The following is a 7,303-nucleotide window of genomic DNA, read 5'->3' as shown; positions in this document are numbered from 1 at the left end:
CCCTTCACTCACTCTCTCTTTCTCCCAGTATCTTTCTCCGCTTCTCCCTCTCTCTCTCTCTCCCTCCGTCACTCTCTCTCGCTCTCTCCATCTCTCCCTATCCTTCACTCTGTCTCTCACTATCTCTCTCGCTCCCTCTCCTTCGCTCTGTCTCTCCCTGTTGCTGTCTCTCCCTCCGTCACTATCTCTCTCTCTCTCACAGTTTCTGTCTCTTCCCCTCTCCCTTCACACAGAGGGTGGTGAATCTTTGGAATTCTCTACCACAGAAGGCTGTGGAGGCTTAGTCATTGGGTATATTCAAAACAGAAGTCGATAGATTTCTGACTAGTGAGGGCATCAAGGGATACGGCGATAGGGTCGGTGAATGGAGTTGAGGTCGATGATCAGCCATGATCTCATTGAATGGCGGAGCAGGCTCGAAGGGCCGAATGGCCTCCTCCTGCTCCTATTTCTTATGTTCTTATGTTTTCTGTCTCTCTCTGTCTCTCTCTCTGTCTCTCTCTCTCTGTCTCTCTCTCTCTCTCTCTCTCTCTTACTCTGTCTCTCTGTCTCTCTGTCACTCTCTCTCTCCCTCTCTCTCTCCGTCACTCTCCTCTCTCTCTCTCTATTTGTCTGTTTCTTCCCTGCCCAGCTCTTTATAGCTTAGAATATTTCAATTCCCTTTTACAGGGGTTCCCCGGGAATGTGTCAGTATTTACAGGGGGTCCCCGGGAGTGTGTCAGTATTTACAGAGGGTCCCTGGGAGTGTGTCAGTATTTACAGGGGGTCCCCGTGGAGTGTGTCAGTGTTTACAGGGGGTCCCCGGGAGTGTGTCAGTATTTACAGAGGGTCCCTGGGAGTGTGTCAGTATTTACAGGGGGTCCCCGTGGAGTGTGTCAGTGTTTACAGGGGGTCCCCGGGAGTGTGTCTGTATTTACAGGGGGTCCCCGTGGAGTGTGTCAGTATTTACTGGGAGTCCCCGGGAGTGTGTCAGTATTTACAGGGGGTCCCTGGGAGTGTGTCAGTATTTACAGGGAGTCCCCGGGAGTGTGTCAGTATTTACAGGGAGTCCCCGGGAGTGTGTCAGTATTTACAGGGAGTCCCCGGGAGTGTGTCAGTATTTACAGGGGGTCCCCGGGAGTGTGTCAGTATTTACAGGGGGTCCCCGTGGAGTGTGTCAGTATTTACAGGGAGTCCCCGGGAGTGTGTCAGTATTTACAGGGGGTCCCCGGGAGTGTGTCAGTATTTACTGGGAGTCCCCGGGAGTGTGTCAGTATTTACTGGGGGTCCCCGGGAGTGTGTCAGTATTTACAGTGGGTCCCCGGGAGTGTGTCAGTATTTACAGGGGGTCCCCGGGAGTGTGTCAGTATTTACAGGGAGTCCCCGGGAGTGTGTCAGTATTGACAGGGGGTCCCCGGGAGTGTGTCAGTATTTACAGGGGGTCCCCGGGAGTGTGTCAGTATTTTCAGGGGGTCCCCGGGAGTGTGTCAGTATTTACAGGGGGTCCCCGTGGAGTGTGTCAGTATTTACAGGGGGTCCCTGGGAGTGTGTCAGTATTTACAGGGGGTCAATGGGGAGTGTGTCAGTATTTACAGGGGGTCCCCGGGAGTGTGTCAGTATTTACAGGGGGTCCCCGGGAGTGTGTCAGTATTTACAGGGAGTCCCCGGGAGTGTGTCAGTATTTACAGGGGGTCCCTGGGAGTGTGTCAGTATTTACAGGGAGTCCCCGGGAGTGTGTCAGTATTTACAGGGTGTCCCCGGGAGTGTGACAGTATTTACAGGGAGTCCCCGGGAGTGTGTCAGTATTTACAGGGGGTCCCTGGGAGTGTGTCAGTATTTACAGGGAGTCCCCGGGAGTGTGTCAGTATTTACAGGGGGTCCCCGGGAGTGTGTCAGTATTTACAGGGAGTCCCCGGGAGTGTGTCAGTATTTACAGGGGGTCCCCGGGGAGTGTGTCAGTATTTACAGGGGGTCCCTGGGAGTGTGTCAGTATTTACAGGGGGTCCCCGGGAGTGTGTCAGTATTTACAGGGAGTCCCCGGGAGTGTGTCAGTATTTACAGGGGGTCCCCGGGAGTGTGTCAGTATTTACAGGGAGTCCCCAGGAGTGTGTCAGTATTTACAGCGAGTCCCCGGGAGTGTGTCAGTATTTACAGCGAGTCCCCGGGAGTGTGTCAGTATTTACAGGGGGTCCCTGGGAGTGTGTCAGTATTTACAGGAGAGAATTTAAATGTATTTCTTCGAATGTGTGAATTGTGTAAGGGTGAAATGGAGTAACGTAGCTTCCTGACTTGCTTGATGCTCGGAATATTAACTCCTCCCTCACCAACTGCATCTAGTTTGCTTTTATGTCCCCAGTTTTCTAACACATGGTGTGTTATTATTATAATATATACAGGAGTGTTATACCCAGTAACACACGGTGTGTTATTGTATATAATATATACAGAGTGTTATACCCTGTAACACACGGTGTGTTATTATATAATATATACAGAGTGTTATACCCAGTAACACACGGTGTGTTATTGTATACAATATATACAGAGTGTTATACCCAGTAACACACGGTGTGTTATTATATAATATATACAGGAGTGTTATACCCAGTAACACACGGTGTGTTATTATATAATATATATACAGAGTGTTATACCCAGTAACACACGGTGTGTTATTATATAATATATACAGGAGTGTTATACCCAGTAACACACGGTGTGTTATTATATAATATATACAGAGTGTTATACCCAGTAACACACGGTGTGTTATTATATGTAATATATACAGAGTGTTATACCCAGTAACACACGGTGTGTTATTATATAATATATACAGGAGTGTTATACCCAGTAACACACGGTGTGTTATTATATATAATATATACAGAGTGTTATACCCAGTAACACACGGTGTGTTATTATATAATATATACAGAGTGTTATACCCAGTAACACACGGTGTGTTATTATATAATATATACAGAGTGTTATACCCAGTAACACACGGTGTGTTATTATATAATATATACAGAGTGTTATACCCAGTAACACACGGTGTGTTATTATATAATATATACAGGAGCGTTATACCCAGTAACACACGGTGTGTTATTATATAATATAAATACAGAGTGTTATACCCAGTAACACACGGTGTGTTATTATATAATATAAATACAGAGTGTTATACCCAGTAACACACGGTGTGTTATTATATAATATATACAGAGTGTTATACCCAGTAACACACGGTGTGTTATTATATAATATATACAGGAGCGTTATACCCAGTTATGCACAGTATAACATTGGCTCCCGATCCGGCAACGCCTCGATTTAAAAATTATTATCCTTGTTTTCCAACCCCTTCATGACCTCCTTGCCCACCTCCCTATCTCTGTAACCTCCTCCAGCCCCTACAACCCTCCCTATCTCTGTAACCTCCTCCAGCCCCCTACAACCCTCCCTATCTCTGTAACCTCCTCCAGCCCCTACAACCCTCCCTATCTCTGTAACTTCCTCCAGCTCCCTACAACCCTCCCTATCTCTGTAACCCCCTCCAGCCCCCTACACCCCTCCCTATCTCTGTAACCTCCTCCAGCCCCTACAACCCTCCCTATCTCTGTAACTTCCTCCAGCCCCTACAACCCTCCCTATCTCTGTAACCTCCTCCAGCCCCCTACAACCCTCCCTATCTCTGTAACCTCCTCCAGCCCCCTACAACCCTCCCTATCTCTGTAACCTCCTCCAGCCCCCCACCCCTCCCTATCTCTGTAACCTCCTCCAGCCCCCTACAACCCTCCCTATCTCTAACCTCCTCCAGCCCCTACAACCCTCCCTATCGCTGTAACCTCCTCCAGTCCCCTACAACCCTCCCTATCTCTGTAACCTCCTTCAGCCCCCTACAACCCTCCCTATCTCTGTAACTTCCTCCAGCCCCTACAACCCTCCCTATCTCTGTAACCTCCTCCAGCCCCCTACAACCCTCCCTATCTCTGTAACCTCCTCCAGCCCCCTACAACCCTCCCTATCTCTGTAACCTCCTCCAGCCCCCTACAACCCTCCGAGATCTCTGCGTTCCTCCAATTATGCCCTCTTGAGCATCCCCCCGATTTCCATCGCTCCACCATTGGCGGCCGTGCCTTCAGCCGCCTGGGCTCCAAGCTCTGGAATTCCCTCCCTAAACCTCTCCGCCTTTCTCTCTCTCTCCTCCTTTAAGACGCTCCTTAAAACCCCCCTCTTTGACCAAGCTTTTTGTCACCTGTCCTAATATCTCCTCATGTGACTCGGTGTCAAATTTTTTTGTCTGAATTACGCTCCTGTGAAGCACCTTGGGACATTTCAATGTGTTAAGGGAGCTGTATGAATGGGAGTTAATGGTGGTGTTGAAAGCAAAATCCCCCTCTGGTTCTGTTGCTGATTATCTTCAATCTGTGTCCTCTGGTTACCGGCCCTCCTGCCACTAGAAACAGTTTCTCCCTCTCTACTCGATCAAAACCCCCTCGTAATTTTGAACGCCTCTATTAAATCTCCCCTTAACCTTCTCTGCTCTAAGGAGAACAACCCCAGCTTCTCCAGTCTCTCCATGTCACTGAAGTCCCTCATCCCCTGGTACCATTCTGGTCAATCTCCTCCTTAACCTTTTCTGCTCTAAGGAGAACAACCCCAGCTTCTCCAGTCTCTCCACGTAACTGAAGTCCCTCATCCCCGGTACCATTCTGGTCAATCTCCCCCTTAACCTTCTCTGCTCTAAGGAGAACAATCCCAGCTTCTCCAGTCTCTCCACGTAACTGAAGTCCCTCATCCCCTGGTACCATTCTGGTCAATCTCCCCCTTAACCTTCTCTGCTCTAAGGAGAACAACCCCAGCTTCTCCAGTCTTTCCGCGTCACTGAAGTCCCTCATTCCCCTGGTACCATTCTGGTCAATCCCCTCCGCACCCTCTCCAAGGCCCTTGAAATCCTTCCTAAAGTGTGGTGCCCAGAATTGGACACAATACTCCAGCTGAGGCCTAACCAGTGTTTTATCAAGGTTTAACATAACTTCCTTGCTTCTGTACTCTATTTATAAAGGCCAGGATCCCGTGTGCTTTCTCAACAGCCTGCTCAACTTGTTCTGCCTACTTCAAAGATTTGTGTATGTACACCCACCCTCAGGGGTCTCTGTGTTCCTGCACCGCCCCCCCCCACCCCTTTACAATTGTACCATTTAGTTCATGTCGCCCCTCCTCGTTCTTCCAACCGAAAAGCATCGCCTCATGCTTCTTGGCTGTTGAATTTAATCTGCCGGTTCCACCGGTCTGTCTCTGTCCTCAACGTCGCACTGCCGCCCCACTCTTGACCTTCTCGTAGGAGCAGACTTTACTGCTTCATTGCAACCATTGAGGAACTGGGAATGGGCGGGGTGGGGTGGGGGGGGGGGGGGGTGGGGGGCGGGGGAGGGGAACTAGTTGTGGACTTTGCTACCAAGACAGATAAATACTGCAATAGGGAGTCAGTTGTGTCGCAGTAGGAGACGCCCTCTCTCGCTCGCCTCTGAGTTTGAAGGTCCTGGGGTTCGAGCCCCAACTCCAGAGACTTGAGCCCCCATAATCCAGTCCGACACTCCCCGAGCGCCAGTGTGAGGGAGCGCCGCACCGTCGGAGGGGCGGTACTGAGGGAGCGCCGCACTGTCGGAGGGGCGGTACTGAGGGAGCGCCGCACCGTCGGAGGGGCGGTACTGAGGGAACGCCGCACTGTCAGAGGGGCAGTACTGAGGGAGCGCCGCACTGTCGGAGGGGCAGTACTGAGGGAGCGCCGCACTGTTGGAGGGGCAGTACGGAGGGAGCGCCGCACTGTTGGAGGGGCAGTACTGAGGGAGCACTGCACTGTCGGAGGGGCAGTACTGAGGGAGCGCCGCACTGTTGGAGGGGCAGTACTGAGGGAGCGCCGCACTGTTGGAGGGGCAGTACTGAGGGAGCACCGCACTGTCCGAGGGGCAGTATTGAGGGAGCGCCGCACTGTCGGAGGAGCAGTACTGAGGGAGCGCCGCACTGTCGGAGGAGCAGTACTGAGGGAGCGTCGCACTGTCGGAGGGGCAGTACTGAGGGAGCGCCGCACTGTTGGAGGGGCAGTACTGAGGGAGCGCCGCACTGTTGGAGGGGCAGTACTGAGGGAGCACCGCACTGTCCGAGGGGCAGTATTGAGGGAGCGCCGCACTGTCGGAGGAGCAGTACTGAGGGAGCGCCGCACTGTCGGAGGAGCAGTACTGAGGGAGCGTCGCACTGTCGGAGGGGCAGTATGGAAGGAGCTCTACACTATCGGAGGGGCAGTACTGAGGGAGCGCCGCACTGTCGGAGGGTCAGTACTGAGGGAGCGCCGCACTGTCGGAGGGGCAGTACTGAGGGAGCGCCGCACTGTTGGAGGGGCAGTACTGAGGGAGCGCCGCACTGTCGGAGGGGCAGTACTGAGGGAGCGCCGCACTGTCGGAGGGGCAGTGCTGAGGGAGCGCCGCACTGTCAGAGGGGCAGTACTGAGGGAGCACCGCACTGTCAGAGGGGCGGTACTGGGGGAGCGCCGCACTGTCAGAGGGGCAGTACTGAGGGAGCGCCGCACTGTCGGAGGGGCAGTACTGAGGGAGCGCCGCACTGTTGGAGGGGCAGTACGGAGGGAGCGCCGCACTGTTGGAGGGGCAGTACTGAGGGAGCACTGCACTGTCGGAGGGGCAGTACCGAGGGAGCGCCGCACTGTTGGAGGGGCAGTACTGAGGGAGCGCCGCACTGTTGGGGGGGCAGTACTGAGGGAGCACCGCACTGTCCGAGGGGCAGTATTGAGGGAGCGCCGCACTGTCGGAGGAGCAGTACTGAGGGAGCGCCGCACTGTCGGAGGAGCAGTACTGAGGGAGCGTCGCACTGTCGGAGGGGCAGTACTGAGGGAGCGCCGCACTGTTGGAGGGGCAGTACTGAGGGAGCGCCGCACTGTTGGAGGGGCAGTACTGAGGGAGCACCGCACTGTCCGAGGGGCAGTATTGAGGGAGCGCCGCACTGTCGGAGGAGCAGTACTGAGGGAGCGCCGCACTGTCGGAGGAGCAGTACTGAGGGAGCGTCGCACTGTCGGAGGGGCAGTATGGAGGGAGCTCTACACTATCGGAGGGGCAGTACTGAGGGAGCGCCGCACTGTCGGAGGGTCAGTACTGAGGGAGCGCCGCACTGTCGGAGGGGCAGTACTGAGGGAGCGCCGCACTGTTGGAGGGGCAGTACTGAGGGAGCGCCGCACTGTCGGAGGGGCAGTACTGAGGGAGCGCCGCACTGTCGGAGGGGCAGTGCTGAGGGAGCGCCGCACTGT

The sequence above is a fragment of the Somniosus microcephalus genome, chromosome 33 (assembly GCF_052327205.1).
Source record: "Somniosus microcephalus isolate GS21.2 chromosome 33, FLI_Smic_1.0, whole genome shotgun sequence".
NCBI lineage: Eukaryota > Metazoa > Chordata > Chondrichthyes > Squaliformes > Somniosidae > Somniosus > Somniosus microcephalus.
Note: the sequence above shows the minus strand (reverse complement) of the source record.